The sequence below is a fragment of the Pelobates fuscus genome, chromosome 4 (genome assembly GCF_036172605.1).
Source record: "Pelobates fuscus isolate aPelFus1 chromosome 4, aPelFus1.pri, whole genome shotgun sequence".
Taxonomy (NCBI): Eukaryota; Metazoa; Chordata; class Amphibia; order Anura; family Pelobatidae; genus Pelobates; species Pelobates fuscus.
The window spans coordinates 72926153-72933714 of record NC_086320.1 but is presented as its reverse complement, the minus strand read 5'-3'; positions in this window follow the sequence as shown (position 1 = coordinate 72933714).

The following is a 7562-nucleotide window of genomic DNA, read 5'->3' as shown; positions in this document are numbered from 1 at the left end:
TAGGCTGCGCACGCCTATGTCTGTGAGTGAGAATGGGTGTGCCTGTGAGAGTGTGTCAGTGTGTGTATGTCATTTTATGTGTATCTGAGAGTGTGTGCCTGTCAGTGAGTGGGTGTGTCAGTGTGTGTCTGTCAGTGAAAGTGTGTGTTGGTTAAACAGTGTGTGCCAATGACTGTATATGTGTGCCAATGACTGTGTTTCTGTCAGTGAGTGTATATCAGTGCATGTATACATGAGGGCATGTATCTGTCAGTTAAAAAAATGGTCTTAACACAAATTGGGGGGGCACATTTTGATTTTGGGGGTGCCCAAATTCCGTTGTGCCTAGGGCAGCACAAATCCAAAATACACCACTGGGGAGTGGGGTATAGTGACACAAAGGGTAAAAGTAGGGGTACGAAGTAGGTTGTTAGAAAAGTATTAATTGAGGGCTTAGTAGGTAATTTTTGACAGTCATGGGGGGTGGGGGATGAAAACCTGCAAACAGTTTAATTGATATGCTTTCTTGAAGAAGTGAGTTTTCAATGATTTTTTGAATGAGTGGAGACTGGGTGAAATTCTTACGGAGAAGGGAAGGGAGTTCCACAGAAGAGGTGCAGCCCTGGAAAAGTCTTGGAGGCGAGCGTTAGAGGTGGGAGTACGGACAGAGGATATACGTAGGTCTTTGGCAGAGCGTAGGGGCCTCAACGGGACATACTTGTGTATTAGGGAGGAAAGGTAGGTTGGAGTAGCATTATGTAGGGACTTGTAAGCAAGCACCAGAATTTTAAATTGAGCCCTATATCTAACTGGAAGCCAATGCAGGGACTGACAGAGCGGGGAGGCGTGAGAGGTGCGGGCGGACAGGAGAATGAGCCTCGCCGCGGCATTCATTATAGATTGCAGCGGTGCAATCTGGGAACAGGTAAGACCACTGAAAAGAGTATTGCAGTAGTCCAGGCGAGAGAGAACAAGGGCATGGGCCAGCACCTTAGCCGCATCTGGGGTTAAATAGGGGTAGATGCGAGCTATGTTTTTGAGATGGAAGCGACAGGGTTTCACAATTGATTGGACATGAGGGGTGAAGGAGAGGTTGGAGTCAAAAATTACACCCAGGCAGCGAGCCTGCGAGGTAGAGGTGATGGTAGCGCCGTTGACTTGGAGGGAGACAGACACAGGAGTAGTAACACTTGAGGGAGGAAAGACCAGAAGTTCTGAGAGGCAGTCAGAGACACAAGTCAAGACGGGCGGAGAGAGGTCAGGAGAGGACAGGTAGATTTGCGTGTCATCCGCATAGAAATGATAACACAAGCCAAATGAGCTGATGAGTTTACCAAGGGAGGCAGTGTAAATAGAGAACAGTAGGGGACCAAGGACAGAACCTTGGGGGACGCTGACAGAGAGTGGTTGGGGGGGGAGAGGCAGAGTCAGAGAAAGAAACACTGAAAGAGCGCTGGGAGAGGTAGGAGGAGCACCAGGAGAGAGCAGTATCCCGTAGAACAAAATTACGGAGAATGCGAAGAAGATGTTGATCATCAACAGTGTCAAAGGCAGCACAAAGATCAAGGAGAAATAGGATAGAGTAATGGCTGTGAGATTTAGCAGCAATTAGATCGTTGGATACTTTGATCACAGCCGTTTTGACAAAATGACCAGCGCGGAATCCAGACTGAAGGGGGTCAAGCAGAGAGTTGGTTTCGAGAAAGTCAGTCAGTCTGGTGTACACAACTCTCTTAAGGATCTTGGAGGCAAATGGCAGTAGCGAGATAGGGCGGTAGTTGGATGGGGAGTTGGGGTCAAGGCTGGGTTCTTTCAGAATTGGGGTTACAGTTACATGTTTGAAGGGTGAGGGAAATGTGCCAGAGGAAAGGGAGAGATTGAAAATGTTAGTGAGGGGAAGAGCAAGAGAGGGAGACATAGTGCAGATGAGATATGAAGGAATAGGATCGAGGGAACAGGTTGGGGGGCAGGAGGACCAGAGCAGAACAAAAACCTCTTCTGATGTAGCAGGTGTGAATGAGTGTAGATTGGTGGAGGGAGTGGGATTGGGTGATGTAATGGTAGGGGAAGGAGAGAAATTAGCGATCTCTTCTCTGATTGTAGAGATCTTCTCAGTGAAGTGAGATGCTTGTGGCGGACAAGGTGGTAGAAGGAGCGGGATTAAAAGGGCGAAGAAGAGCATCAAAAGTGTGAAATAGTTGTTTGGGTTGATGGGACAGTGTACTTATGAGGGTATTAAAGTAATTTACTTTTGCAGCAGAGAGAGCCAGGCTGTAGGAGCGCAGCATAAATTTATAGTGGAGGGAGTCCGATGCAAAGTGAGACTTTCTCCAGCAGCGTTCAGCAGTTCTAGAACATTTTTGGAGGTAACGGGTCAGTTTGGTGTGCCAGGGTTGTAGTTGGGGGCGCTTGCTGCGTTTAATTGTAGGAGGTGCCATGATGTCGAGTTGAGAGGAGAGAGTTGAGTTGTAGAGTGAGGTAGCCAAGTTAGGGCAAGTTAGATTTGAGATGGGTAAGAGGAGAGTATTGAGTTTGGTGGAGAATTGCTGGAGATCAAGGCAGTTGAGGTTTCTGCGAGATTTGAGAGTTGAGGGTGGTGAAATTTTGGTACGGGGTATGTTGATGTCAAAAGTTAGTAGATGGTGGTCAGACAAAGGAAATGGAACAGTGGAGAGATTAGAGGTGGTACAGAGATTGGTGAAGATAAGGTCAAGAGTGTTTCCTGCTGTATGAGTTGCTGAAGTCGACAACTGTGTGAGGCCAAAGGAGGAGGTTACAGAGAGCAGATGGGAGGCATCAGGGCAGTTGTTGTTGATTGGGATGTTAAAGTCCCCAAGTATGAGGGAGGGAGTGCTAGAGGATAGAAAGTGGGGCAGCCAGAAAGAAAAGTGTTCAATGAATAGCCTAGGATGACCATGGGGGTGTCAGGATCGGGACAGGGATCCAACACGCAGAGTACAAACAGTAGCCAGATACGTATACCGGACCTTAGAATGGCCGGACTAACGTAAGTAGTACAGTATAGAATGGTCAAAGACAAGCCGAGGTCGAGGGTAACAGAAGACAGGTAAGCGAGAGACAAGCCGAATCAAGGGTAACAGAGAAAAGCAGAGTAAGGTAAACAAGCCGGGTCAAAACCAAAAGGGATAATAGAATACACAAGCACTGAGTGACTAGAACAAGCTAGAACCACGACAGGGCAATGAGCTAATGAAAGAAGCTCTGTTAAATACCCTGTTCAGAGCAGTAACCACGCCTCCTAGGCGTCTTGATTGGTCCTGCAGCAATTGAGTGACAGGTCGTTCCGGGGGAGTGTCCTGATGACTACTTCCTGCCTAGATGCTGTAAAAGGCAGTCACTCCTTCGCGGCCGGCCTAGCATGACCGGATAGACCGCGGGGAAGGGAGCCATCAGACCGTCTGGATGGAGGAACAGCTAAGTCTCTACCTCTTTCAGAGGTAGAGACCACAGGTACCCTGACAGTACCCCCCCTCTCAGATACGCCCACCGGGCGGAATGAACCGGGACGAGATGGGAAGCGAGAGTGATACGCCCTGCGGAGACGGGGAGCATGAACATCCTCCTGAGGTACCCAACTCCTCTCCTCAGGACCATATCCCTTCCAATCAACCAGATATTGTACTCTCCCCCGGGAGATTCGAGAATCAATAATAGAGTTAACCTCATACTCCTCCTGACCCTCCACCTGAACGGAGCGAGGAGGGGCTATTGTGGAGGAAAATCTGTTACATATGAGTGGTTTCAGCAATGAAACGTGAAACGAGTTCGGGATGCGTAAGGTATTAGGAAGAGCTAAACGATACGCAACTGGATTGATACGGGTCAGCACCCTGTAGGGTCCAATATAACGAGGAGCGAACTTCATGGATGGCACTTTTAAACGGATGTTCCTCGTGCTCAGCCATACCCTATCACCTGGAACAAAGACCGGAGCCGCCCTTCTACGTTTATCAGCGTGTTTCTTAACCAACAGAGAGTTGTGCACAAGGATTTGTCGAGTTTGATCCCACAACTTCCTCAAATTGGCAACATGAACATCAACCGACGGCACCCCCTGGGAAGGAGAATCCGAAGGAAGAATAGACGGATGAAAACCATAATTCATGAAGAAGGGGCTTGAATGAGTAGAATCGTAAACGAGATTGTTGTGTGCAAACTCCGCCCAAGGAATCAAACCGACCCAATCGTCCTGGTGTTCTGAAACGAAACAACGTAGATATTGTTCAACTTTTTGGTTAGTGCGTTCAGCAGCTCCATTGGACTGAGGATGATAGGCAGAGGAGAAATTCAATTTGATGCCTAGTTGGGAGCAGAATGATCTCCAAAAACGGGAAACAAATTGGGAGCCTCTGTCAGAGACAATTTGGGAAGGTATCCCATGCAACCGGAAAATCTCCCTGGCGAATATCTCCGCTAATTCGGGCGAAGATGGGAGTTTAGGTAAGGGAATGAAGTGAGCCATTTTAGTAAATCTGTCTACCACAGTGAGGATGACAGTCTGCTTTTTAGAGATAGGCAAATCAACAATGAAGTCCATTGCCAGACAGGACCAAGGCTTTTCAGGAACCTCTAAAGGGTGCAGAAATCCGCATGGAAGCGAATGGGGTAGCTTGGTCTTGGTACAAACTTCACATGCCCCGATGAATTCTTTAATATCCTTGCGTAAGTCAGGCCACCAAAAATCTTTAGAGACCAGCGCATAAGTCTTGCGGATACCAGGATGCCCAGCCACCTTGCTGTTATGGAGACAGCGTAGCACCTCCAGTTGGAGAGCGGCAGGAACGAAGTGTCGATCCCCAGGAGTCTGTTTGGGTGCCAAATGCTGAAACTTCATGATCTCAGAAAGCAATGGAGAGTGAATCCTGAGATTCGTGTTCGCGATGATATTCCCCTTAGGAACTATGGAGGACAGAAGTGGTTCAGTTATAGTGGATGGTTCATATTGACGAGACAAAGCATCGGCTTTAGAGTTCTTAGAACCAGGTCTATACGTAAGTACATAATTAAAGTGAGTGAGGAACAAAGCCCAGCGAGCCTGCCTGGCGGACAAGCGCTTAGCCTCCCCAATATAAGACAAGTTCTTATGATCCGTTAGGATAGTAACAGGGTGTAGTGTCCCTTCCAGTAAATGTCTCCACTCCTTTAAAGCCTTAATGACCGCTAACAGTTCCCTCTCCCCGATGTCGTATCTGCTCTCAGGCCCAGAAAATTTTTTAGAGAAGAAACCACAAGGGTGTAACGGTTTATCCACCCCTAACCTTTGAGACAGAACAGCCCCAACTCCTGTCTCAGAAGCATCGACCTCGAGCAGGAAAGGCAGAGTCGTATCAGGATGAACTAGAATGGGAGCTGAGGCAAAAAGTTCCTTGAGAGTCTTAAAAGCACCAAGAGCTTCCTCAGACCAGAACTTAGTATCAGCCCCTTGTTTCGTCATATTGGTAATAGGCGCAATGATAGAGGAGTAACCCTTAATGAAGCGCCTATAGTAGTTGGAAAAACCAATAAACCTTTGGATAGCCTTGAGTCCTTTGGGCAAAGGCTAGTCTAAAATAGATTGGAGTTTACCAGGATCCATTTTAAAACCTTCCCCAGAAATCACGTACCCAAGAAAGTCTACCTGAGACTGATCAAAACTGCACTTCTCCAATTTGCAGTATAGACCATGTTGCAGAAGTTTGTGTAACACCTTTCTGACCTGTCTATGGTGAGTCTCAACCTCCTTAGAGTGTATTAGTATGTCGTCCAGGTAAACAATAACACAATCATGCTGAAACTCCCTAAGTACCTCATTAATCAACTCTTGAAATACTGCAGGAGCATTGCATAGTCCAAATGGCATAACAGTGTACTCGTAATGGCCATACCGGGTATTGAATGCCGTCATCCACTCGTGACCTTGCTGGATTCTCACCAAATTGTAAGCCCCTCTGAGATCTAACTTGGTGAAGATTTTGGAGCCCTTAAGACGATCAAATAACTCGGTAATCAGTGGGATGGGATAGGCATTTCTGACAGTTATTTTATTTAAGCCTCGATAATCGATACAAGGTCTCAGCGTGCCATCTTTCTTTTTAATGAAAAAGAACCCCGCCCCGGCCGGAGAAGAAGACCTCCTGATGAATCCCTTTTCTAAATTCTCCTGAATATACTCCTCTAGAACCGAGTTCTCCTGAACAGACAAAGGATATACATGGCCCCTCGGATGCATAGTCCCGGGTAGAAGCTTAATTTTACAGTCAAATGACCTGTGTGGCGGCAAAGAATCGGCATTCTTCTTGTCAAACACTGCCCTTAAGTCTAGGTAAAGGTCTGGTATTTGTCTTTCTGTGGACTGAGTAGGATTCTCCTGTATGTTAATATTAGCTAATGGAGAAACCTTGCACAAACACCGATCCTGGCAGCCCTGGCCCCACGAGAGTATCTCCCCTAACTCCCAATCAATAATAGGGTTATGTTCTTTCAACCATGGGTACCCCAGAACTATGGGAACGGAAGGAGACGAAATGAGCAGAAGAGATAAATTCTCCACGTGTAGGATGCCAACATTTAACTCAATGGGTATGGTTTCACGAAAGATAACAGGGTCTAGTAGTGGTCTACCATCTATGGCCTCAACGGCCAAGGGTGTCTCCCTTAGCTGGGATGGGAAATTGTTTTTACTGGCAAAGGCTTGGTCGATAAAATTCTCAGCAGCACCGGAATCTATCAAAGCCATAGCCCTTACTACTTCCCTCCCGCAAGTTAAGGAAACTGGTAGCAGAAGCCTGTGATCTTTATAATTAGGAGTAGAGGACAAAATAGAAACACCCAAGGCCTGTCCTCTAGAGAGACTTAGGTGCGAGCGTTTCACGGGCGGTTAGAACAGTTTGAGAGTAAATGACCCTTAGCTCCACAATACATACACAAACCCTCTCTTCTCCTGTACTGTCTTTCCTCCTCAGAGAGGCGGGTATACCCTATCTGCATAGGTTCAGGAAGCAAAGATACTGTGGAGTCAGGACTTGGAAAAGCGGGGGTTAACCTAAAAGAAGGTCTCCGGTTCTTCTCTCGAGTGTTCTGTCTCTCTCTTAAACGTTCATCTATACGAGAGATGAACGAAATTAAATCCTCTAAATTCTCAGGGAGTTCTCTGGTAGCAACCTCATCAAGGATTACTTCAGATAAGCCATTCAAAAATACATCCATATACGCCTGCTCATTCCACTTGACCTCTGACGCCAGAGACCTGAACTCTAGTGCATAATCCACCAGTGTTCGGTTCTCCTGTTTCAGACGCAACAGTAATCTGGCTGCATTAACCTTTCTACCTGGAGGGTCAAATGTTCTTCTAAAAGCAACTACAAAGGCGTTATAGTTATAAACTAATGGGTTATCGTTCTCCCATATTGGGTTGGCCCATCTCAGAGCTTTCTCAATAAGTAGGGTGATAATAAATCCTACCTTTGCCCTATCTGTAGGGTAAGAGCGAGGTTGCAATTCAAAATGGATACTAATTTGTTTTAAGAAACCACGACACTTCTCAGGAGCCCCACCATAGCGTACTGGGGGGGTAATGCGAGAAG